General features: G+C 41.2%; 2 long non-coding RNA genes across 2 annotated transcripts in view; one reads left to right on the top strand and one right to left on the bottom strand.

Annotated features, from left to right (window-relative positions):
- LOC143930067 (uncharacterized) overlaps nt 1-26,218 on the top strand; it is a 113,637-nt gene extending 87,419 nt beyond the window's left edge. The window contains exon 5 of the long non-coding RNA XR_013262701.1: nt 25,819-26,218. This is a non-coding gene — a long non-coding RNA (uncharacterized LOC143930067). The remainder of the gene's footprint in view (nt 1-25,818) is intronic.
- On the bottom strand, nt 24,791-25,823 carry LOC143930068 (uncharacterized). Its single transcript, XR_013262702.1, has 3 exons — nt 25,686-25,823; nt 25,250-25,396; nt 24,791-25,167 (listed from the first exon to the last, which is right to left on the bottom strand). It is a non-coding gene; the product is annotated as an uncharacterized LOC143930068 (long non-coding RNA).
- Nucleotides 26,219-26,680: the final 462 nt, after the last annotated feature.

Below are 26,680 nucleotides of genomic sequence, written 5' to 3'. Positions count from 1 at the left end.
CTCTGATTAATGCCTTCCTTGCCCAGTCCATGAGTTTTTGTGTGCGGCCGTCTCTTGGCAGGTTTGCTGTTGTGCCATATTCTTTCCCTTTGGTTATGATAGATTATTATAGATTTGCTCCTAGGGATCATCAAAGATTTGGATTTTTTTTATAACCTAACCCTGACTTGTACTTCTCAACAACATTGTCCCTTACTTGTTTGGATAGTTTCTTGGTCTTCATGGCTGTGTTTGGTTAGTGGTGCCTCTTGCTTAGGTGTTGCAGCCTCTGGGGCCTTCAAAAAGGTGTGTATATGTAATGACCGATCATGTGACACTTAGATTGCACACAGGTGGACATAATTTCACAAATTATGTGACTTCTGAAGGTAATTGGTTGCACCAGAGCTTTTTATGGGCTTCATAAGAAAGGGTGTGAATACATACGCACATGCCAATTATCAGTTGTTTATTTCTGAAAAATAATTTTATGTATATATTTTTCTAATTTTTACTTCACCAACTTAGACTATTGTGTTCTGATCCATCACATATAATTCAGATTTTAAAAATCCTCAATTGCCTCAAAGGCAATTTTATTTACATAATAACATAACCTTTAATTTAACCATATTCTCCCATATACATATTAACTGTGTTGAGGATCATTGAAGGCACCGACCAAATTTTCTTAGCATCAGCGTGTCCACACAAGGTCCCCAGTCGCAGCTCGCTGACTCAAGGCCAATACCGCTCTGCGCCTTACAATGCTGACACCCATCTCCCAATGGCAGTTAAACCTGCCATGCCATGATGGTTCCCTACATCTGCCATCTTGTTCTTACTTTTTAATGCCTTCAAAGATCCCCAACCGCTACCACTTATCTCCAATCACATCATATAATATACATTAAACACCAATAATAAAGGGTAGGAGCTGCTTCTTCATCCGATGATCAGTGAACCTTCATCCATGATCAGAGACTGAACACCGGACCTTGGCCCCTCCTATCCCAAGGAAATAACTCCTAGCACCACCCCCTGTCCATCACACTCCTTAACTGTTAACCCCTTTCACTGCTGGTTTCCTTGCTGCCCCAGTCATTATAGCCCTACGCTTAGCTTGTGTTTTACTACGGGCTTTCCTGGATCTAGCACAGTTAATAACAGTGTCACTCAGTATGAGTAGCGGTTCACGGTGATGGAAAGACCTTGAGGAAGTCACAGCCTGTTAGAACCCTTAGATTGGATAATGGTTAGGAATCATGTCTGCAAGACAGCCTGAAAGGTGCACTGCGAGGGACTGTTGGTCAAGGCAAGCGGAGATTCCCAACCAAGTCTTGATTGCGCTGGAAGTTCAAACAGCCCTTTTAGCACTTTGACCTTGCTACACAGAATCAAGGGAAGACCAGTCTCCTTGCAGTTGAGCAACAGGGCAGCAGTTGCCTATATTCAGCTTTAGGGAGGAACTCCCAGGAATATGCTATGGAGAGAGGTGAAACCCATAACGTCTGGGACGGAAGATCACCAGCAAATTCTGGAAGCAGGGGGAAGATGCTCTGGTCACTCCTTGGGGATGCAATCTAGCCTATATATTTTCCCCCCAGCATCTCTCGTAATGAGATTCCTCTTGAGTCTGTCAAGGGAGAACATGGTTGTCATAGCCAATCCTCCATATTGGCCAGAAAGCCCTTGGTTTTCCCTGGCCATTCATTTCAGGATACAGAAGACATTTCCCCTCCACAACATATGCAGACTGGGGCTGCAAGCAGGGGTCCTAAAAGGGGAAGCCGGGCAACTCGGGTTGCTCCAGATTCGCACCAGAGTGGTCTTTACCTTGTTGTGTGCAAGAAGACACTCTACTTACTTCTATGTCTAAATCTTGAACAAGTTTGCGTTTTCTCGGTAGACATTGATCCTACTTCCCCTCCAGTGACAGCTGTTCTATACTTCCTCTAGGCTGTATTAGACATGAGACTTAGCCTATCCTGATTGAGCTAGCAAGTGTCGGCTATATCAGCAATAGCAAATTTAATTGGGTCCAGAATCCTTCAGTTTGCACAAATTTTGAAGGTAGTTGTGAGGATTCGGTCAGGAAGGAAAAGAGATCTATTGGTGTTGTTAGATCTCATGTGAGTTCAACCGTTTGTTCCAACAGAGCAGTGTTCGGTTCGGGCAATTACCTAAAAGGCAGTATCTATTGCAAGAACTTTAAACAGAAGGTTGTCTGAGATTTAAGCTCTTGGAACTTCAAAGAAAGAAAAAAAAAAATGTATATATGTATACCGTATATACTCGAGTATAGGTCGATCCGAATATAAGCCGAGGCCCCTAATTTACCACAAAAAAACTGGGAAAACTTATTGACTCGTGTATAAGCCGAGGGTGAGACATGCGTCCATCCCTGTGTCCATCCCTGTGTCCATCACTGTGTCCATCACTGTGTCCCGTCCATCCCTGTGTCCATCACTGTGTCCATCCCTGTGTCCCGTCCATCCCTGTGTCCATCCATCCCTGTGTCCATCCCTGTGTCCCGTCCATCCCTGTGTCCATCCCTGTGTCCCGTCCATCCCTGTGTCCCGTCCATCCCTGTGTCACGTCCATCCCTGTGTCACATCCATCTCTGTGTCCCGTCCATCCCTGTGTCCTACCTGTCTCTTTGCCTTCTGCAGCCTCTGTGTGCCGTGCCGTGCCATGCCGCACCTCTCCTCCTCGTCTGACAGACGGCGGCCATTCCACTGTTCAAAAGCTACGCCTCCGTCTGTGATAGGCGGAACACTCAATTTCCCAGCAGTCAGTGTTCCGCCTATCACGGACATCCTCTCATCCTCGTCCATAGTATGAGAATGAGCGGATGTCCGTGATAGGCGGAACACTGACTGCTGGGAAATTGAGTGTTCCGCCTATCACAGACAGGGAGGCGCAGCTTTTGAATAGTGGAATGGCCGCCGTCTGTCTGCACGACACGCTGATCGGGTAGGCAGACGGCGGTGACTCGAGTATAAGCCGAGAGGGGCACTTTCAGCCTAAAAAAAGAGGCTGAAAATCTCGGCTTATACTCGAGTATATACGGTATATATATATATATATATATATATATATATATATATATATATATTGTTTTTCTTTCCAGAAGGAGTAGAGTGGGGTCTTGTTGATCATCTTGCATCAAAAGTAGCAACAGCCCTCTATTTAACAGACATCTGGAGATTGCCTAACTTTCCAGAACATCACACAGGAAAGTCACACGAACTGGCCATTTTCAGAACTTTAAAGAAGTACCTGTCCACAATTGCTCCTTTCAGGTGATCTAATAAACCTTGTGTCTTTCCAGCAGGAAATCATCAAGGAAAAGAGGTTACTGCCTGGACTCTACCAGAGTGGTTGCAGCCTCATAGTCAGCACATTCGAGAGCATCTACGGTGTCCATCTGTAGAGAGGTATCATGTTCATCCCAGCATACCTACTCAACTATGGAGTAGACCCAGGTGCCTTGCCAGCAGGGAACTTTGTAGGAAGGATTATTTAGTCCTCTGTCCCATCCTAATTAGAAGATTGATTTGGCAAGTAGAACCCACCCTGTCAGCTAGTTATTTATCGCTAGTTTGCTGCCATGTTGGCATCAGTAAAAAGAAAAATGGTATCAATACTGTAATTTCCCTTTCCTGACACCAAACCATGGCAGCATATGGACCCAACCTGTACGTTTTAGTATGTAGTTTGTTACAAAGAATGGGGAGCAGCTAACTAGTCCTTTTTTTGCTATTCACTGGTCCTGAGGGAGTGGGCAAGAGGCGGAGCTCTATCACTAGTATGCTGCCATGGTTTGGTATCAGGAAAGGAAAATTACGGTAAGTATTTGATATTTTTACTGGCTATTTTCCCATATGCTATATGTTTAATACATTATCTGAATGATGTGATGACTTCTTTAAGTGTAGATTGTTAACAGCTGTAAGAGGGAAGTACTGATGTGTTCTTCCCCCCCCCTATGGGCCAACATAGGAATTGTAAGTAAGAGCTTGAGGTGGTGTTAAAGCAACACTCTCCATCACATTCTCACATGTTCTCTCCTTGTGACACTATGGGCAAGTAGCCTTATTTGCCCCCAATATTACAGTGGTGCAGAACATGTTCACCTCCACCAACCTAGAACCTGTCACTCTCCCTAGTGAGGCCATTGACCCACATGCCGATAGGGAAAAATCTGAAAGCAGGCTGGTCCCTTTGCTACCGGGGCCATGTGTCAGTCCAGCCAACTCACTGGGTTCTCAGCTGGCCAGGTGCTATCTTCTCTGAACTTCAAACCCACAATAGTCTTCAGTTATAAATACTTGTTTCATAATACACCTTGCATATACCACTATGTAATATAGAGTAAATCCAGGCCACACAGAAACTCTTCTTCAACTTGAGACCCTTACTAAAGATTTTCTCATACAATACAGAACAAATACATCACCATTGCTAACAAAGGCTGACTGTGCTGCCCTGGTGCCCTTGGTACCCTACCCATATGCCGGTTCATACCTGGTTGGTAAAAGTCCATTAGGAGAGCAACTGTACATATCCTGGCCCCCCGACTGGGTTCCTGCCAAGGGGCTGCCAATGCACAAAGTCCTCTTTACATCCTTACATCCTTACACATGGCATCCTAGCACTTCCCAAAGATCATCAACCATGAGGACTGCCTCCCCTGATAAGGGTTTGGTTCTTTGAACATCAGCTGCCCCAAGCAGTTAACCCCCAACTAACCAGAATGCACCAGCCACAAATTGCAATTGCAAGATATGATTACAAAACATGTATAAAAGCATAAAGAACATGGCACAGTGAGGTAATACTTTAGTGGGCACCCACCCACAACTTTTACATCTGCTTTAATAATACCAGCTATCCTAAATGTATTTGTACATATACCCTTACCAACAACAAAACTATGAGCTCTGCAAGCTAGAATTAATAGATGCATTTACCAAGGAAAAGACCCAAGATCTATATATCTATATATAAAATATCACAACCAACATGTCTGAAGAGCTATAGAATTTGGAGCTACAAAATGTCTTCAACATTACAGAACAAGTTCAATTGAGGCTGGGTTCACACTAGTATGACTCGAATGTTGTACGGTTGTCATCTCTGCAACATCAGTCCTACATCAGTCCTACTTCTGTCCTACTTCCATCTGACTTGAATGAACAGGATACAATTTTGCTCTAACTTTCAGATAGTCCAACTTGTCTTTTGACCAATCAAAACAGTCCCAGTGTGACATAAATTCCTTTTCCTGCTGCTATAATCACCGTGCCAGATGTCACAAGTTGGATGGTTAGGATGGGGATCAGACTTTGATCTGACTTCAATGATATTATTTGAGCTGAAAACTGACCAAAGTCAGACCAAAGTAGTACAGAAACCTTTTCTAAAGTCAAACCAACTTGTGTTGGAGCAGTTAAGACAGCTTTAAAAGGGAACCATTGTTTTGTACACGTAATGCGACATGTGCTCCCAAAGTTGGAGCTTATGTCGAACCAGTGTTACCCGGGCCTTAATGTGAATACTACTACTAGCAAAGTCTAGAGGAAAGTACAGTTGTAAACTACAGTAGTCCTTGTATACTGCAGTAAGGGAACTCCTCGGTCCTAGCGAATGACACCAGTATAAGGAACAATATTTTCCTTTTGCTATAGCAAGCTTTTAAAAAAATAGGCTTAGCTGTAGGAGAACAGTGTATACTCACCTTTCCTGCTGTGTGTGCTGCCAAACACCATTCCAATCCTGAGAAATCTTCTGCTGAGGTTTGCAGGCAAACTGAAATGTGCAGGAATGTCGATCTCCTGGGTCCCCTGCAAGCACACTGGCTTCTCCTGCTGGCCTCCACATCACTAAAGAAGAGTGTAATGATATGGAGATCAGAGAGAGGAACCAATGAGAGTTGTGGGGAACACTGAAGATCAACACTTCTGGAAGTGCCATATGTATCACGCATAAGATTTCTCAGGATTCGTGTGGCTAATACTTTCCGAAAGAAAAGTATTTACACTGTTCTTTTATAAGTATGCCTAAAATATTGACAGGTTGCATTAACAATCAGAGTACATAAACAAGAAAAAGTGTGAGTGCTTCTGAGTGTATACCATTGTTAATGTTTTTATTGCACTTCCAAAGGTTAGAAGCTTTTTACTTTATACAATGGCTTAGTCACAATTATTTGTACATCACAGCATCATGCACTTTTGGGGAGTTACTCCTTTCTGTGTTTCCTCATTGATTACCATCATGGATCTCGCTCTTTTTTTTCTTTAGCGGTTGGCAGAAATGTGTCCAGCAGTCAGTTGCATAGTTACATAATAGGTGAGATTGAAAAAAGACACAAGTCCATCAAGTCCAACCTATGTGTGTGATTATATGTCAGTTTAACATTGTATATCCCTGTATTTTGTGGTCATTCAGGTGCTTATCTAATAGTTTTTTGAAACTATCGAAGCCCCCCCCCCCCTGAGACCACTGCCTGTGGAAGGGAATTCCACATCCTAGCCATTCTTACAGTAAAGAACCCTCTATGTAGTTTAAGGTTAATGAGTGGTCATGTGTCTTGTTAAACTCCCTTCCGCAAAAAAGTTTTATCCCTATTGTGGGGTCACCAGTATGGTATTTGCAAATTTAAATCGTATCCCTTCTCAAGCGTGTCTCTCCAGAGAGAATAAGTTCAGTGCTTGCAACCTTTCTTCATAACTAATGTCCTCCAGACCCTTTATTAGCTTTGTTGCCCTTCTCTGTACTCGCTCCATTTCCAGTACATCCTTCCTGAGGACTGGTGCCCAGAACTGGACAGCATACCCCAGGTGCGGCCGGACCAGAGTCTTGTAGAGTGGGAGAATTATCGCTTTATCCCTTGAGTTAATCTGTTTTTTAATGCATGCCAATATTCTGTTTGCTTTGTTAGCAGCAGCTTGCCATTGCTGAGCCTATCATATACTAGGACCCCAGGTCCTTTTCCATCCTAGATTCCCCCAGAGGTTCTCCCCCCCCCCCCCCAGTATATAGATTGCATTCATATTTTTTCCGCCCAAATGCATTATTTTAAATTTTTCTACATTAAACCTCCTGGGCCATGTAGTTGCCCACCCCAATCATTTGTTCAGATCTTCTTGCAAGGTTTCCACATCCTGTGGAGAAGCTATTGCCCTGCTTAGCTTAGTATTGTACGCAAATACAGAGATTGAACTGTTTACCCCATCCTCCAGGTCTTTTATGAACATATGAAATAGAATTGATCCCAGCAGAGAACCCTGTTGGACCCCACTACCCACCTCTGACCATTCCGAGTGTTCCCCATTTATCACCACCCTCTGAACTTGCCATTGTAGCCAGTTTTCAATCCATGTACTCACCCTATGGTCCATGCCAACTGACCTTATTTTGTAGAGTAAAAATTACTGTCTATGTGGTAAATGCAATGCATAGCAAAGTCAATGTGATAAATATATGAGATCACAGTAGCACAATCAGAAAGATCCATTCTTTGGAGAAAATCTGCCACTCTCCCCTGCCATCATGTACAATAACTTTATTAGCAGCTGATATTTACAACACATTTTGAGTTGGAATGCCATTTCTGTAGGAAATAGAACTTTTTAACTGAAAATAATGAATTCCTAAAGAATATATAAAAAGCACTATACAATCCTTTCAAACCTGTCATGAGAGGAATGGTGGGCTGTCATTGCTGACCTCTGAAAATGTTAATTGATTAGCTACTATCCTGGCCTTCTGTCTTCAGTGCAATGAGACACTGACTCTGAACAAGTATGTAGATTAAATAAGTCTTTGCTGTGGAGGGGAGAGTAATGTGATGGTAGCAGTATGGTGGCACTATGCTAAATTGTGCATAGGAGATAAGGTGACTAGCATCAGCCATGGCATAGATAGATAACTCTTATTTTTCTGGATGACTGAGGAACACTGAATCAGAAAAGTTTTCCAACCTCCCTGATAAATTTTCCTTCCCTGAGTGATTGTGCTCACCATATACAATTATATATGACAAATAACGATCTATAAGAGTGGCACCTACTCTATAGAACATCTGGCTTGGGCAAGTGTAATATCATGTCTATAGCCAGTTATACTGAATGCAACATACTATAATTAGAGATGAGTGAATGTGCCAGGATTTGATTTACTGTATGATCATAGAACACACTGTAAATTTTGTAGATTGCATACTTTATTCTGAACACCACTAAAGTAAATGGTGTGCAGACCCACACATTTTTTGGCCTAAAAAGTTTCATAAAATGTCCAGACGAAGTGCACAAATAACATAACCCCAGATTCCAGAGATGAAGTAGAGATTATGTCGGAATAAAATTTACAGTGCCATACAGTATTTCAGAAACAATAGCTGAAGGATTATAATAATACTAAAATCTTGTTTTCATTTTTAAAAGAAAATAACAAACATGTCATACTTACGTGCTCTGTGCAGTGGTTTTGCACTGAGAAGCCCAGATCCTCCCATTCTCGGGTCTCTCGCTTTTCTGGCCCCTCCCTCCTGCCGAGTACCCCCAAAGCAAGGAGCTTGCTATGGGGACACCCGAACTGAGCCGCAGCTCTGTGTGTCAATTCATACATGGAGCCGTGGCCTGGCCCCACCCCCTCTCTCCTCATTGGCTTACTGACTTTGATTGACAGCAATGGGAACCAATGGTGCCATCTGCTGTCTCAGACAATGAGGAGGGAAAGTCCCGGACAGCCGAGCCACTTGTGCAACATCGCTAGATCGAGATAGGGCTCAGGTAAATATAAGGGGGGCTGAGGGAGCAGCTGCACACAGAAAGTTTTTTATCCTAATGCATAGAACTGATTAAGATAAAAAAAAACTTCTGCCTTTAGAACCACTTTAACCACTTCCCAACTAGCGCACGACAATGTACGTCAACAGAATGGCACGGGCAGGCATATTGGCGTACATGTACGTCCAATCTTCAATGCCGCCCTGCCATCGGGAGCGCGCCGCCGGCGGCGCGCTCCTGCGCTGGTCGGGACCCCCGTGAGTTCGGTCGCGGGACCCGCGGACTCGATCGCCGCGGGCATACCCGCGATCGTCTCACGGGACGGCTGAATGGAGGAAATGCCATGTAAACAACATTTCTCCATTCTGCCTAGCAACTAGTGACGCTGATCTCTGCTCCATGTGATTGGAGCAGAGATCAGTGTTCACTAAATGAAAGCGTAACACACCCCTAGGAATACTTAACCCCTACACTGCCACCCACTGGTTAACCCTTTCACTGCCAGTGTCATTTACACAGGAATCACTGCATTTATATAGCAGTGATTACTGTATAAATGACAATGGTCCCAAAAATTTGTCAAAAATGTCCGATGGGTCCCCCACAATGTCGCAGTCACAATAAAAATCGGTGATGGCCGCCATTACTAGTAAAAAAAAATAATAAAAAATTATTACTAAAAATGCTATAAAACTATCCCTATTTTGTAAACGCTATAACTTTTGCGCAAACCAATCAATAATCGCTTATTGCGATTTTTTTAACCAAAAATATGTAGAAGAATACGTATCGGCCTAAACTGAGGGAAAAAATGTTTTTTTATATATTTTAAGGGGATATTTATTATAACAAAAAGTAAAAAATAATGTGTTTTTTTCAAAATTGTCGCTCTATTTTTGTTTATAGAGAAAAAATAAAAACCGCAGAGGTGATCAAATACCACCAAAAGAAAGCTCTATTTGTGGGAAAAAAAGGACGTCAATTTTGTTTGGGAGCCACGTCGCACGACTGCGCAATTGTCAGTTAAAGCGACGCAGTGCCGAATCCCAAAAAGTGGTCTGGTCTTTGACCAGCAAAATGGTCCGGTCTGAAAGTGGTTAAAGTGAGTTTCTTATTGGCAGTAGGGTTCTAGTCAGAGTATCTCTTTAAGCTGTAACTAAACTGTCAAGTTTCGATTTACTATAAATCATGTGATTTCTAAGAAATAGAAATCTATTATCAGCTAGTTTAATTCTCATTACATTTGCAAACTGTTAATCTGTAATTAGCGACTGCCTAAGCCACCGGCTAGTTTACTTTATATAAATATCTAACGCAGCCAATAAACTTTTGATATTGAGTTGATTCATCACACTGCTGTGTCTGTTGATTGTCATCATCTCATGCTTGAACAAGGCAAAATAAAAATTAGGGTGCATTATTTCAGATACAGCAGCCACAGACACGTTGCAGTGCACATCATATACGGTAATCAGTTTTACTAGGCTGCAATGAAAGAAGAGAGATGAGGCATGTTTTAGTGGGAAACACAATTTAGAGTGTATTATTCTGAGACAAAAGTTAGAAATATGGTACATATTCCATGCACAGCCTTTTTCACTAGATTGCAATTCTAGAAGCAAAGACCGGGCAGGTTTTATCATGAAAGCTATAATGTGCTATTTTAGAGACAACGGAATGTACAGATTCCATTGTCAGCACTGAAGTAATTTGAGTAGGCTGCATTTTAAAAACAACACACAACACACATACCAGACCTGAAGGGCCTGGTATGGAATTTAGGGGGACCCCCAATCTTTCTTTCTCAATTTTGGTTTGGGGTTTCCCTGTGTTGAAATCTCCATGCCGTTTTTATCAATTAACTTTTATGTGTATTGCGGACCGACAATTCAAAGTAGTTTTAAATGACTTTTTTTTCTTTAGAAATGTCATTTTGCTGTCAGACTGTTCTAAACATGGGAAACATGTGCCCCTTTACAGGCATACTATAGACACCCCCCAGGTACGAAATTTAAAGGAATATTACACTTTTGTTGTTTCACTTTAAGCATTATTAAAATCACTGCTCCTGCAAAAACAGACGTTTTTTTTAACTTTTTATGCATTGATACATGTTCCTTTGGGCAGGATCCAGGTCCCCAAACACTTTTTATGACAATACCATGCATGTAAGCCTTTAAAATGATCACTTTTGATTGCTCCCATAGACTTTTATAGGAAGTTGCCGCGAACATCCAAAAGTGAACAGCGAACTGGCGAACAGCCAAAGTTTGAGTCAAACATGAGTTTGACTTGATCATAAAGCTCATCCCTGATCACCTCCAGGATTTAATCAGAACCAGCCAAGATGGTTTCCCCCTGCACTGGAGACACTCCATAGGTAGAGGCATAACTAGAAGCTTCAGATCCTTACCAGTTATTATCAACTGATTCCTGTATCCGGCCCTGTAAATGGAAAACTTCTACTGTTATCTCCTTATGTAATATAAGTATATGGGGCTGACATACATAGGTCTTAGTTTATGCAGATACTTGTTTTGTACATAGATGGAAAATGCAATATTTACAGTCTAATACATTTTGCACATATTAATATGAAATCAAATTTAATTGATTGACATTGTTAATACTCACGAACGAAAAATACTAAGCCGCGCTAAATCATATAGACATCAAATTGTGCAACAATTGAAAAAAATTGTGAACAGTTAGTATCCTCTACACGTAAATTAGTGTACACTTGTGTCATAAATAGCAAAATACATATATAAATTATAAATGCAAATCACTCATTCCTTGCGGTATAAAATCACATAACATATGTCTATAATAATATAGGCACTAGAAAAACTCTACACAAACCGCACACCCAGTGTATGAACAATAAGTCCGAGTGTATAAATCACAGCAGACTACTTTTTTTATAAAAAACTGTGAACAAAAGTCCTCCACAAATAAACCATAAAGAATCAAAAGAGATCCATTGCTGGGTCCATTTCAATAGTGCTTGATCCACCACCGAAACACAATTAAATTTGCCGCTTACCAGAAGGGCATGACCCCCCACTACAGAGGGTCACAAAAAGGCCTTTAGATATGAGCACGTCTTCCAGCCTGGCGGGGTCCTTAGTGTTCTCCCTGCATCACCACTCCAAATAAGGGTTGTAAAGTAAACACTCCCAGGGGTATTTCTTATAGATCCAAAGGGACTCAGGGTGGAGACATCAAAGCCATAAAAGAAAGATAGAACTCCAAATAGTGTAAAATCCTTTATTACCAGAGATAAAAAAGTAAAATTGCACTTACAGTGTATAAAAGATCAGAAAGCCTTGAGTCTGTTGCGCCGGCCGGACGCACACAGACAGACCCGTTCTCCTGGAACGTTACAAACACTGGGTGACGTTTAGCGTATCGCTCATCCCTACGCGTTTCGCAAAAAAAATTGCGTCATCCAGGCGCACGAGCGGCACGCTGCGTCACCTCCATTTATATTGTCTCTAGCCCTCCAGGCCTCACTCTGGGCACCCGGCTGTTCCCGCCAAAACCAAGCCTCATTCCTATGTCCAAATCTGATTTGTCGGGACCTCCCACCAGCCTTGATCTCACCAATGAAATTGGTGGGCCAATCTGGGACTTGCTAAAGCCAGGTTACAGTTCAACCCCCCTGAAAAAATGGCCAATAGCCGGTGTTCTTGGTGCCAGAAACAGCTGCCATTGGATGGATGACCTGATGCAGAGACCACTCACATTATATATTCCGCAAAATTTCGGACTAAAACTCCCTACCTGTAATAGAACGTTCCCACATCGACCTTAACACAGGAAGAGAACAGAAACCAATACATTAGAATACAAGAGGAAAAAACCAAAGTACATTTTTCAATATAAAAATTGAAAAATCCCTTTGAAATAAATATAAAAAATATATAAAAAATGTAAATAAAACTAAATAAGGACCAAAAATTATATAAAATACTAAACAGGGGCTCGACCCGCACCCGCATACAATGGAAACAGGTCCAGTGCCACACTACTGTCACATTGAAACCCTCAGTATTAAAACATGTCAAAAAATTATTCTATCCTTCACCAGGAAAAAATCTTTACATTATCCCTCCCATATATAACATATAAAGCCACCGGCCCAGAGTGTAAGCCTAGTAAGAAGAGCTTACAATATCATATAATAAATACAATAATGAAAATGAATCTTAAACACCTAATACCATCATCCTGAAAATGTATATAATGATATGAAACTATATTCACCATTCTTTTGTATCAGAAAAGAGACAAATGGAGAAATAATGCTCGACATCGTACACAAAAATTAAATCCTAAGGGACATTGGTTGCAACCAGATTCAAAAGCCTTACATACAGGGAAGTCCCAAATAGCTCGTAAGGTGCTCAAACAATGTAGACAGGATGTGTGCGCCCTCATGAATTATTAATGAAGGCGTTCACATCTGTGTCAACATTCAGGCCGAACGGAACATAGGTCCTCAACCTATATAACCAGGCCATTTCTTGTCTGGAGATCTCCCTAACGAGTGACCCGCCCCTCCAATGGGGTCTATACTTATCAATGCCCACATATAACGTATTGGAGGGGTCCCTGTTATGTACTTGATCAAAATGGCGTGACACCGGGTGTTTGTCGAAATCCTTCCTAATGTTACCAATGTGTTCATTGAGTCTAGTTTTTAGTGCCCTTTTGGTCCTCCCTACATATTGGAGGCTGCAAGGGCACTGTATCAAATACACTACTCCTTCAGATGAACAAGTAATAAATGATTCGATATCATATGATCTTAGTGTACTCGTAGACGTAAAATTATTGATCCTCCTGTCCCTACAACTATTTAAAGTGCAGATCTGGCAATTTCTACATTTATAGTATCCCTTCATATCATGAAAAAAGGATCTGTTGGCCTCTGGGGGGTCGTGCACACTTGGTGCCACACGGCTACCCAAAGAAGATGCCCCCTTAAACACCACCTGTGGTTTAGTTGGTAAAATCGCACCAAGGACTGGGTCGCTTGTTAACAAGTGCCAGTGCCTCTGTATTAGTTGTTTGATACTGCGGTGCTGTGCTGAAAAAGTAGTAATAAATGGGATCCTATTTTGTGCCTCCACGTCCACAGGTCTCCTGTCATCTAGAAGAATCGCCCTATCTTTCTCTCGAACCGTTTGGAGTGCTTTCGATAAAAAATCATTACTGTATCCCTTTTCTAGAAACCTATTTGAAAGGAGGGTTGCTTGATCCTCAAAAGTGCTGATTTCGGTGCAATTGCGTCTTAGGCACGTAAACTGCCCCTGAGGTACAGCTCTCAACCAGGGTTCATGATGACAACTGTCCAAAGGGATGTAAGAATTGCGGTCCGTTGTTTTAAAGAAAGTAGATGTTACAAAGCGGTTGTCATCTATCCTAATTTTCAAATCCAGGAAGCAGATTTCTTCCTGGCTGGCCTCAAACTTGATGCCCCTATCGTTCATATTAAGGGTGGCCATGAATATATTTAATTCAGTTTCAGCTCCATCCCATAGGAGGAGGACGTCATCGATGTAGCGTGCCCATAAGACCACTTCCGGCCTCCTGGGGGCATCAATGACGTCCTCCTCCCATTTGGCCATAAATAGATTGGCCAGACTCGGGGCATATTTGGCCCCCATGGCCACTCCCCTATCCTGGCGATAAAATTGATCATCAAACCAGAAATAGTTATGACCAGCTGCGTATTCTAAGAGTTCCATAATGAACTCAATCTGTGTGGATATGAGGCCCGACCCCCTCTCAAGGTATAGTTTCACCGCTTCCAGACCCAAACAATGTGGGATAATAGTATATAATAACGTCACATCTGCCGTCACTAGCCATAAGCCCCTCTTGGGGGTTAGTTTGGACAGAATATTGATAACCTGTTTAGTATCCTTGATGTAGGACGGCATAGTCTGAACCAATGGCTGCAGAAAATAGTCTATGTATTTGCCCACCCGGGACGTGACAGAATCTATGCCACTCACTATTGGACGTCGCGGGGGGCAAATTAGACTCTTATGTACTTTAGGGAGGTAGTAGATCACCGGCGTGCGAGGAGCACGTGGTACCAAAAATAACCTCTCTTTCTCATTAAGAATCCCCTTACGAAGACCCCAATCGACAATACTCTCAAGGGTCTTTTTATAATTCAGAAGGGGGTTCCTATTTAGGATGGTGTAAGTATCGCTATCGTCTAAGATACAATACATTTCTTTCAAATAATCCTCGCGATCCAACACTACAATCCCCCCCCCCCCCTTTGTCCGCTGGCCTAATAACCAAGGATTTATTGGTACAAAGCGAATCTAGGCCAACCTCAAGGTCCTTCTGCATTCTGACTTTCCTCACTTTAAGTGAATCAAGGTCACGCAATACCACATCTCTAAAGACCTTGATGTTGGGTGGTATAGGGCCTGGGGGATTAAAGAGAGATGCATTGGAGAGGTTAGAGTGTTGGAACACTGACCTACTCCTTTCTCCATCCAGAGTCGTATTGCTCAACATGTATCTTTTAATATTTAGCTTACGGACATATTTGGGTATATCCATATATGTTTGGAACTTACTCATGTTTCTTGGTGGGGCGAATTTTAAACCCTTATCCAAAAGTTTTTTTTCCTGGTCCGTCAAAACCTGTTTGCTCAAATTAAAAATACCCAACCCTATGGTCTCCTTCTTTTTAGCTGACTGGATTCTCCTCCCCCCTCTGCTTCCTCTCTTCGTTCTACGGGCCTTTTTATACCCCTGTTGTCCCTGTGAAAATCCGAATTGTGGCCATCCATCCTTCTAGGAGAGTCTGTATACTGTGAGAGCCTATGGTTGTCCTGTCTCCCCCTATGGCCTTCCCTCCCACCAGGGGAATCTGAATAATGGGGGTGTCCCTGGTTGTCTCGGTCCTGCATATAACCGGAATGATGATATATGCCGGGGCCATCATCATGCCCCCCTCTATTTCTTGGGCCAATATCCTGTCTGGTGTAGTCAGATGACTCCAAATCAGACAGAGGAAAAAAAAGATTTTGGGTATTGACCCCTGGATTATGATTGTCATCATCCCTATTATAGTAGACCGAGTCAGTCCTGTTATATCCATGCACATGATTGCGAGAAGGCTGTCTAATCTGGGGGCCCACCTGGGTTCTCCTCGTGTTCGAGTGTTGATATGGACCTGATCCATGATCCCCATTCCCTCTCCACCCCCGGGTTGGGGCATCAAGGTAACGTTGCCCTATCCCTCTATGTTGCATCCTTGGCTCTGTTTTTGGTCTACTATATACGTTATCCCTTCTTGGGGGATGTTGGGGACCTTGTTGTACATGGGCCAATGGGGGATAGCCATTTGGGCCATTAAAGGCCTCTCCCTGGGGTAAGGTATCCATTGCCGTGGCTTCCTCGTTTTCCAGGGCGAGTTTCCTCTGCCAAATGAAGACATAGCCCGACTGGTAATCCTCCCTATCCCTATCATACTTCTTCTTTTTCAGTTTTTGGTCCCTTCCTCTTCCTTTTCTAAGACCTTCTGTACATTTTTTGAACAATCCTTATATTCCTCTCCATTAATGAAAGGTGTTAATTTTTCTTTAATTAGTTTGACGTCCTCATCCAATCTAGTCAGCTTCTCGCTTTTTTTGCAAACGAGAAACAGCAATAGATCGATCCCTGCATCATTGAAAAACTTGAACCAACTCTCCACATCAGGATCACCCCTAGGGGGGCTCACCTCCCACCTCAGACTTCTGGGTACCATTGCTTCCCTTATGTATGTTTCAAGGAACGCAATGTCCCATTGTGCATGAATTTCAGAAGGGGTGAGGTTTTTTAACCTAATAAACAAACCCCCCACATCCGATTCCGAAGTAATAGGGGTGGAGCTAAAGACCTCAGAGGTGTTTACAACCCTCTTAGCTCGGAATTCAAAAATGTCCATAGTGACAAGGCTGACAATGTGCCCCCAACCAAAGCAGCAATTTATGAATGTGAAATAAAGACAGAAAAAAAGAGGATAAAAACTGCGCTAAGGTGAAACGTAAAAATCAATCATATGTGATGCTCTTGAATAAGAAAAATTTTGCTGCAGCTTAACAGTGTCACATAAATACAGGAAAACAGAACGGAAAATACTAAGCCACGCTAAATCATATAGACATCAAATTGTGCAACAATTGAAAAAAATTGTGAACAGTTAGTATCCTGTACACGTAAATTAGTGTACACTTGTGTCATAAATAGCAAAATACATATATAAATTATAAATGCAAATCACTCATTCCTTGCGGTATAAAATCACATAACATATGTCTGTAATAATATAGGCACATATTGTTAATACTCATTCTTCTTTGATTTTGGGGTTATGGATGGCAACCGTTAAAGTCCTAAATTCCCCCCCCCCCCTTTTTCTATAGTCTGGTTAGTAGATTGTTTTTTCTTTCCTCCTCGCAGTAAAATGGTAAGACCAACATCTAGAATTTGGAAACGTTTCCACAGTGCAATTTCTGCTGAGAGCAGAGCTGCAATTTACAAATATTGTAAGAAGAAATATTCTTTTCCAAATGCTCCAAGGATGACACAACACACCCTGACATGCCAGAGGTGCCCTAATGAATGTGACTGTAGCTTTCCCCTCCCATGTTCTCATTCCAGAAACACTCCTGCTGCTTCCGGATCATCGCAAAGTGTTTTTTCAGCAGCATCTTCAAGCAAGGAAGTGTTGCAAACCACTGACTCACAAAAATACACAATCCCTTAATTTATACATAAAATATTGAAATCAGGAGAAAATTGATCAAACTCTTCCAAGAGCAATATATGCTGGATCAGCATTGTCAATAGCCGAAAATGTATATTGGCAGGAGGCTTTTAAATTATTATGAGGGAAAGGGGGGTGGTTACCTATTCTCATGCATAGGTGAAATGTTCTTAACATATACTGTACAGTCCTTGTTATTCCATCTGGAATAAAAAATAAAATTTAAAAACACAAGTTTCGTTTATTTACTGAATAAGCTGTACTTTTATGTCAAGTATAATACTATTATATACACTGCATTTCATATTTCCAGTGTGACAAAATGACTTTCAATTTGTAAAACTATTCAACACTGAGTCTTTTTTTTTTTTTTTTACTGAAATGTTCCATTTTTTCCAGGAAAAAAGCTGAATTTTTTTTTCATGGCTTAAAATATCCAAAAAATTTACATTTCTAGGAATGCTTAAAACTTGAGACCATTGTATATTTCAAATTTTGTTTTTTTAACTTGGTACCTTACCATATATTACAAAAGGTAATACCACGTATTTCAAAATTACATGATATATCATATGAGGATACTGAAAAGAAAAATATATTAAAAAGTTAAATGTTTTATTATTATTATATGGAATAAAGGTAAACAGTAAAATCTTTTTCTGTGTCTGCACTATCTCTGCTTCATATATTGTTTCCTCACATAACCCCCATTCATTTTTGTGAGTGTTTTGTATTTTCTTTTTTTCCATTGAGACCTTCTTAAACTTATTCTTTTCTGTCCCATACCCTCAGTTTTTCCAGACCAGCACACAATATCCATCATGAAAAAAAAGTTATTACCATGGAAACTGTATTTATGGGGAATTCCCTGGAAATATTTGGAAAAACAGACATCTCAGTATTTCCTGAAAATAATTACCGGATTGTATGGGCCATAATGGTTAGCCCAGGGGAGGTCGACTGCAAAATTCTTTTATGACGATTCTGTACTGTTTCCAGGTTTTAAAAAGAAAATATGCTGCAAAGTAATTAAAAAGAGCATGTGAAATAAAAATGAATAATGGCTATAGCAGATTATTTGTGAAGAGAAAATTCCTAAACCAAAGCATATAAAAAACAAAGATTTAAAGTGCATCTAAACCCAAAAACAAAAGTTTAGTATATACTGGACTCCATTCACAGAACCAGATCATATGCGGTATTTAGGTGGTTTCCCAAATACCACACACGATCCTGAAAATGTAAGTTCATTACTGCTTTATGCGGTATTTACCACAAAAAGCAAAAACGCTCAGTAAATACCGCATAAAACAGGAGTGAAAGTCAATTCACAAAAAAGAAAATGCATGCGGTAAATAAGTAGTGGTCCTAAAATGTAAGGACCCGGCAGCCTCTTAACAATCAATAAACAACCTGTGTGTTAAGGAGTGGCCGGCCGCCGCATCCTTGACAACTGAGAGTAAAAAAACAATTACAGGCAATTTAAAAAAATTGGGGGAAAAACATAGGGTCCCCCCAAATTCCAAACCAGACCCTTATCTGAGCATGCAGCCTGGCAGGTCAGGAAAAGGAGGGGACGAGCGAGCACCACCCCCAAACCATGCCAGGCCACATGCCCTCAACATGAAGGGATGCTTTGAGGCAGGGGCTGCTTATTTGATTCTGGATCCTGGCCCCCCCATGTGAATGAGTAGGGCATACATAGTACCCCTACTCATCTGCCCCCCCAAAAAAGTGTAGACATTATACAGTCTTTAACATGTCTTATATTTTAAAATATAAATTTCAAAAAATGTCCCCGGGGTAGATCCATCATCAACCATGACAAAAAGAAAAAAAAAGGTCAACTTGTGCCGGCGGCTTCCCGCTTCTTGACAACCAGCTAGTGAAAGCCTGTGGTAAGGTAGTCGGCTACCTAATTTTCTGTTTTTAGTTTTATTTTTTCCATTATTTTTACTTGGAGATGTGGACAGTACACACTTCCTGTCTTAGGATGGCTTCTCCCTCTATGGTGGAGCAACAGAGACACCCTTGGACAGCAGCACCGTGTCCTGGAGAAAGTAATATTCAGCAAGGATTGACCGAGAATTGATCCATCTTTGGGCAGGCTGGTTATACCCAAGTTGATCCATCAATAGACTTGGGTACAACCAGCTTGTCAGATTTTTTTTGCATGTGATCACTGCGGGTGGCTATAGCTGATAGTGGTAATCATTAGGACTAATTTACTAAAGCCCAGTTCATGCTGATGTGACAATCGCTCTGACTTTGGAGCCCTTGTTGCATCAGAAGTCAGACCCCATTCTGTGCAATGGAGCTGATCTAATCAGTGCGACTTGAGTCGCTTCACCTTAGAAAAAGGTTCCTGCACTACTCTTGGACCAACTTTGGTATGACTTGCATTGCCTTCTGTTAAAGAAGTCCCCTGCAAGTCGTGCTAAATTCATGCTGGAGTCCGACGTCAAAGTCACGTGGAAGTCACGTGACTTTGAAGTCAAGGGCACTGTGAGCCCAGGCTAAATCTGGAGAGTGCAAAATCTGATGCAGCTGTGCATGGTAGCCAATCAGCTTCTAACTTCAGCTTGTTCAACTTAGCTTTGAAAAAAAAATTGAAGCTGATTTCGATGCAGAGTCTCACCAAATTTTGCACTCTTCTGGAAGGCTCCCGGTGGCATAACACAATAGCGCTGCTGGTGGGATTCCCCCATCAACACTGACTGTGTTGATGGGGGAATCAAGCAATTTTCTTTCTTATAACTCGTGGTGAAAGGAAAGGAAAGGAAAGAAAATCAAATTGTCTATTGCCTTGGATAGACCATGTGTGTGTGCTCCACAGTGACATCACATAATTACGGTGGAAGTGACGACAATGATCGGGACTTTCGTGTCTGGGGCTTCCGGGACGCCAGGGCAGTCACTCTGTGGCCGCTCTTCTTGCGGCCAAAATGCCACATCTTGGAGGTGGGGGGATTGGTCAGCACCTGTGGCTTACTAGTAGTCTTGCTCATCAATTTTCATGTGGTAGAAGCTGGTACAGCAAAATGTCAGTCGCCATGGTGTTGGGGACTTTTCTTGTGAGAAAGAAAATAGTGTTAAATTTCTTCCGAGCAAATGACTTCATCATTGTGAAACCAGCAGAAATGAGTAGAGAATCTTGATTTTGAAAAAGTTAGCCCATCAGACTCAGGTTATGCGTCAGCTTTCAGATGATACAGTGCCTTGCAAAAGTATTCATACCCCTTGAAATTTTGCACATTGTGCCATGTTACAATCAAAAATTTAAATGTATTTTATTGTGATAGACCAACACAAAGTGGCACATAATTGTGAAGTGGATGGAAAATGATAAATGGTTTTCCAAATTTTTTACAAATAAATATGTGAAAAGTGTGGCGTGCATTTGTATTCAGCCCCCCTGGGTCAATACTTTGTAGAACCACCTTTTTCTGTAGTTACAGTGCAAGTCTTTTTGGGCATGTCTCTACCAGCCTTGTACATCTAGAGAGTAAAATGTTTGCCCATTCTTCTTTGCAAAATAGCTCAAGCTCTATCAGATTGGATCGAGAGTGTCTGTGAACAGCAATTTTCAAGTCTTGCCACAGATTCTCAATTGGATTTAGGTCTGGACTTTGACTGGGCCATTCAAACACATGAATATGCTTTGATCTAAAGTCATTCCATTGTAGCTCTGCTGTACGTTTAGGGTCATTATCCTGCTGGAAGGAGAATCTCACATCTTTTGCAGACTCTAACAGGTTTTTTTTCTAAGATTGCCCTGTATTTGGTTCCATCTATCTTCCTATTAACTCTGACCAGCTTCCTTGTACATGGTGAGGAAGATGGTGTTTTCAGGGTGATGTGCAGTGTTAGTTTTCCACCACACATAGCGTTTTGCTTTTTAAGCCAAAAAGTTCAATTTTGGTCTCATCTGACCAGAGCACCTTCTTCCACATGCTTGCTGTGTCCCCCACATAGCTTCTCGCAAACTGCAAACCAGACTTCTTATGGCTTTCTTACAACAATGTCTTTCTTCTTGCCACTCTTCCATAAAGATCAGATTTGTGGAGTTCACGACTAATAGTTGTCCCATGGACAGATTCTCCCACCTGAGCTGTGGATCTCTGCAGCTCCTCCAGAGTTACCATGGGCCTCTTGGCTGCTTCTCTGATTAATGCTCTCCTTGCCTGGCCTGTCAGTTTAGGTGGACAGCCATGCCTTGGTAGGTTTGCAGTTGTGTCATACTCTTTCCATTTTTGAATGATGAATTGAACAGTGCTCTGTGAGATGTATAAAGCTTGTGATTTTTTTGTAACCTTATCCTGCTTTAAACTTCTCCACAATGTTATCCCTTACCTGTGGCGTGTTCCTTGGCCTTCATGATGCTGTTTGTTCACTAAGGTTCTCTAAAAAACCTCTGATGGCTTCACAGAACAGCTATATTTATATTGAGATTAAATTACTCACAGGTGGACTCTATTTACTAATTAGGTGACTTCTGAAGATTTTAGTTAGGGGTATCAAAATAAAAAGTGCTGAATACAAATGCATGCCACACTTTTCAGATATATGTAAAAAAAAAAAAATGAAAACCATTTATCATTTTCCTTCCACTTTACAATTATTTGCCACTTTGTGTTGGTTTATGACATATAATCCCAATAAAATAAATGTATGTGTTTGGTTGTACCATAACAAAATGTGTAAAAATTCAAGGGGTATACTGTATATACTTTTTCAAGGCACTGTAAAGTGTATTGTAAAGTGCAAATCAATGAACAAGTTTTACAGCCACACTCAATGATAATTATTGATACAAAATTTTAAGATTTTTTGATTATGGAATACCCATCAACACCACTATTTTAATGCCTCTCCAAGATTCACAGGACTGCAGAATCCTCCCGGGTGTCTCATCTATTTTTTAACCCTTGGCTATCTTTTTGGACTGAGTATTACAACCTAAGGTGGCAGGTATGTGATCTTTTTTTCATGATACTACTGATTTTTTGAACCATTCGGTCTATTTGGATAGTTTTTATACTATATTTTGCTTTATGCAGCATAGAGGTGAATAGTTATACAATCACTACCAATCACCTGTGGCCACTGCACCCAGTGAAATTTTGTAATGTGGTGTAATTATTTTGCACACCCATACAGGTAAAATATATTTCCTATCAAGTTTTTTCAATTGTTTTAGTCAGAACTTCATTCACCAAATTAAGTGTCCCTGTGGATTAGGATATGTGGGTTCTGTGGGAAAAACAAACTGACGGCTGCATCGTCTGTGGCAAAACATTTTTGGTTGGCAAGATGTTCCCAGTAATTTACAGTTGTTGAAGGGGCTAGAGCAGGATTAAACCCCAAACAAAAAATGTATTATATTGCAGCTTACCAATCATTACATGTGGTGTCTGCATTTGTTTTCTTTGCTATGTTTTTTTTCCCTTCTGTAATACACTTTGTGTATTAGTGAGACACAAGTTAGGAGGCACAGATGACAGCAGCATTGTCAGTCACAGAAGGGTGGGTGGGTGGAGGGATAGTGCTACATATACATAGTTACATAGTTGGAAAGGTTGAATAAAGACACCAGTCCATCCAGTTCCAATGTGTGTGTGTGTATGTGTGTGTGTGTGTGTGTGTGTTTATGTCAATAATAAATCCCATGTCCCTGTATGTTGTGATCATTAAGATGCCCAGCTAATCATTTTTTTTTTTTTTAACTATTGACCCTCCCTGCTGAAACCAATGTTTGTGGAGTTCCACACCCTTACCATCCTGACAGTAAAGAACCCTCTACACAGTTTAAGGTTAACCCGCTTCTCTTCCAACTTCAATAAATGGTCGTGTGTCTTTTTAAACTCCCTCCCACTGAAAAGATTTTTCTCTATGCTAGGGTCACCTGTAAGGTTTTTGTATATTGCTATCATTTCTTCTCTCAAGCGTCTCTTCTCCAGAGGAATACATTTAATCCTTGTAGTCTTTCCTCATAACTGATGTCCTCTGGTCCCTTTATTAGCTTTGTTGCCCTTCTCATTCTCTCTAGTTCCAGCACATCATTCTTGAGGAGTGGTGCCCAGGACTGGATGGCATATTCAAGATGCAGCTGGACCAGAGTCTTGTAGAGTGTTAGGCCGCGTACACACGGGCGGACTGTCTGGCCAACTAAGTCCGTCAGACAATCCGACAGACAGTCCGTCCTACTTTTGAATGAACGGACTTGACCACACACGATGAACAGACAGTCCGCTGAAAGCTTGCGCGATGACGTGTACAGCACGTACGACGGGACTAGAAATACGACGTCCAATACACTGCAATGCAACCTTCGGCCGTGTAAATCCTTTCTGAGCATGCGCCATACTTAGTTCGTCCAACTTGCCTACACACGAGCGGACTGTCCACTGAAACCAAAGTTGGACGGACAATATTACGGAAATTCCGAAAAGAGTCCGCCAGACTGTCCGCTGAAAAAGTCCGCTGAAGCCCACACACGAGCGGACTGTCCGCTGAAACACGTTTCAGCGGACCAAGTCCGTCAGGCAGTCCGCCCGTGTGTACGCAGCCTTAGAATTATAATTTTATCACTGGAATAAATACCATTTTTAATGTATGCTAATATTCTGCTGGCTTTGCTTGCAGCAGCTTGCCATTGCATGCCATTGCCGAGCCCAGATCTTTTTCCATCCTAGATTTCCCCCAGTGGTTCTCCCCCTAGCAAGTAACTTGCATTAATATTTTTACTGAAACCAAGGATTTGGGAGGAGGGGCCACTAGGGTGATCCTTCTACTAAATGGACATAGTATTTGTCCAGTACCACATCCTAATTATATCATGCATAAAAAGAACCCTAACCACTAATTTAAGGACTTGGAGGGTACTATTGAAATAAAATCAAGAATTTGATTGTACAAAGGTTAGAATCATCTCAATGACCTAGAAAAACCTGTAAATACATAAAACAAATGTAGAAAAAAATTCCCTGTGATAATTTTGTACATTTATCATCACCCTACTGCAACTGTGAGTACTCAGATCAGGTCTGGTGTGGTAAGTGGGGTCCCCTAAAGATCTGTCCTGGGACCAATCCTGTTTAATTTATTTATAAATGATACAGCGGTTGGTATAAATAGCTCCATTTCAGTGTTTGCTGACAATACAAAGCTAAGCAGGGCAATAACTTCACAACATGTAGAAACCTTATAAGACGACCTAAATAAAATAATGGCGTGGGCAACTGCATGGCAAATAAGGTTTAATGTTGAAAAATGTCAAGTTATGCATTTGGGTGCTAAAAATATTAATGCACAAAAAAAACCCTAACCACTAACTGAAGTACTTTGACAGTACTATTAAAATAAAATATCAAGATTTTTGTTGTACAAAGGCATAGGCATCTCAATGACATAGAAACACATGTAAATATATAACGGAACAGTAGGAAAAATTTCACTTTGATAATGTTGTACATTTATCATCACCCTACTGCAGCTGGGTGGTAATTGGCTCGTGGTAACTTCACTTCAACGCAGGTGCATTTCATGGGTACAAAAAGCCCGCTTCTTCTTCAGGAAAATAGGGCTACACTGCGAGCTCTAAAATGCAAAGTGTATACATATCAGTTTTTATGATCAGTTTACATGGTATGATACCCTACTATAGGGAATAAATACATACCTGAACAAATGTAAATAGAAATAACAATGGTCATTTTACAATCAGCTATCACCAACTCCTCCCAGTCTATGGAGTGGCCCACATGGGTTTATTCTGAGTCCGCCATAACCAAATATAGTCACAGTAAGTGTTCAAGTGAACAATAATCTATAAAAAAAAATTGATTAATGGAAATAGTCAAAAGTCTGTTTATTGCTGTAAATTCATAGTGCACCATAAGCATGATATAAATAAAAACATATCAGTTTATATTTATTTGGGGCCCTAAATATTCCCATATTCACTCTTACTCCCACACAAAGAACTAAAAATATGGGCCATATAAAGATAATAAACATGATCATAAAAGCAGTGCACAATGCTAGCCAGGTCAGTACATACCACATAATAAATGCAGAGTAAAACCCCCATTTGTATCCTCCTAGAGATTAATCACCTCATGTCTCTTGACTGCTGGTATGGTGAGTAGAATTAGAGGAGTCTGATAAAGTTGAGTTATATATATGTATGTACAGTATATAGAGACTGTGGCTTTAAGAATTGTAATACACTTTCTTGCTTCTTCTTAGACAGAGTTTCCAATCTATGATGACCTTCACCAACAGATAAAAAGCAACAGTTTACTCCCTCTTTGCTCCGAGGAATGGACAGTCTTATCTAGCTGGTCTGAACCAGTACCAAGATGGCGGAGCCCATTTTTTCTTTCGCTTTCTATCAGTCACATGATGTAACCACCCATTTAACTGTTCCCTTGCTACTAAGATAGGAATGCTAATTGAACTAAACTATACGATCACACCTATAACACGCCTAGTGCTCATGCATATTCATACGTATATATTGTATAACCCGTAGATGTAAGCACAGAGACACTTCCTGCTTCATTCCACCTGGTAGAGATGGAAGTCAGTCTGTGTTGTGTCTCTCCACTGCAGTGTTTGTATACAATAAAAGCACCTACTTATCTTATTTTATCTTAAGATCTATACTCACTATCTCATCAACTTGTCTTGTTTGGAGACCCCTAAATTGCATTTAAAAATCGTAAAGGTAGTACAGTGAGTAAATAGGGTAGTTGAGCAGTGAGGAGCGGTGGAAGGAAGGGGGCCTTGTGTCACTGCCTCCATCTTGCAGTAAGGATAGCTCCTAGCCATTGTACATGCTCCAGCCCTGTATATTGGGGTGTGGGCGGCTGACATCCCATAACCCCACAGCTTAAATCACTTTCTATTGATTAGAACCACTGCAATCAAGCAGTAGTACTTGGAGAATGAAAAGCATTTAACAAAACAAAAAGCGCAACTCAAATGACCAAAAACATGGACCTTACCATATTAGGGGAGGGCGGCAGCAGATTGTTTACAGTTATTGATATATATTAAAAATGTTTTCATCATATTCAACCAAAAATTGCAGCACAATAAAAATAGA

This window comes from Lithobates pipiens, unplaced genomic scaffold (genome assembly GCF_037356315.1).
Source record: "Lithobates pipiens isolate NorthernLeopardFrog02 unplaced genomic scaffold, aLitPip1_a1.2 Scaffold_25, whole genome shotgun sequence".
NCBI lineage: Eukaryota > Metazoa > Chordata > Amphibia > Anura > Ranidae > Lithobates > Lithobates pipiens.
Note: the sequence above shows the minus strand (reverse complement) of the source record. Positions and strands in the feature narration are given on the sequence as shown.